The sequence below is a fragment of the Fulmarus glacialis genome, unplaced genomic scaffold (genome assembly GCF_000690835.1).
Source record: "Fulmarus glacialis isolate BGI_N327 unplaced genomic scaffold, ASM69083v1 scaffold27547, whole genome shotgun sequence".
Classification (NCBI taxonomy): Eukaryota; Metazoa; Chordata; class Aves; order Procellariiformes; family Procellariidae; genus Fulmarus; species Fulmarus glacialis.
Genome location: NW_009224206.1, coordinates 5133 through 5431, shown reverse-complemented (window position 1 = coordinate 5431; position 299 = coordinate 5133).

Here is a 299-nt window from a genome sequence, read left to right as displayed (position 1 = left end):
ATACACCCTTCTTCCCCCCATAACCCCCTTCCCCACCTTGTTGCCCCCTTTTCCTCCCTACTAGCCCCCTACACCCCAGCTAGCCCTACCCCATGGCTCACCCCTTGCCCCACGCCTGGGCATCATAGCTTGCCCTGGCACCGCATTTGGGGCAGGAACATGTGCTTTGTGGGGACGATGAAAGGACGGCTTGGGGGGCACACCCCATCCTGCCCCTGTGCCCAAGGTGGGGGACTTCTCCCGTGGTGGCAGGGTCCCAGGACTCGCATCGAGGAGACCTTTGCCCTGTCCCGCTTCGG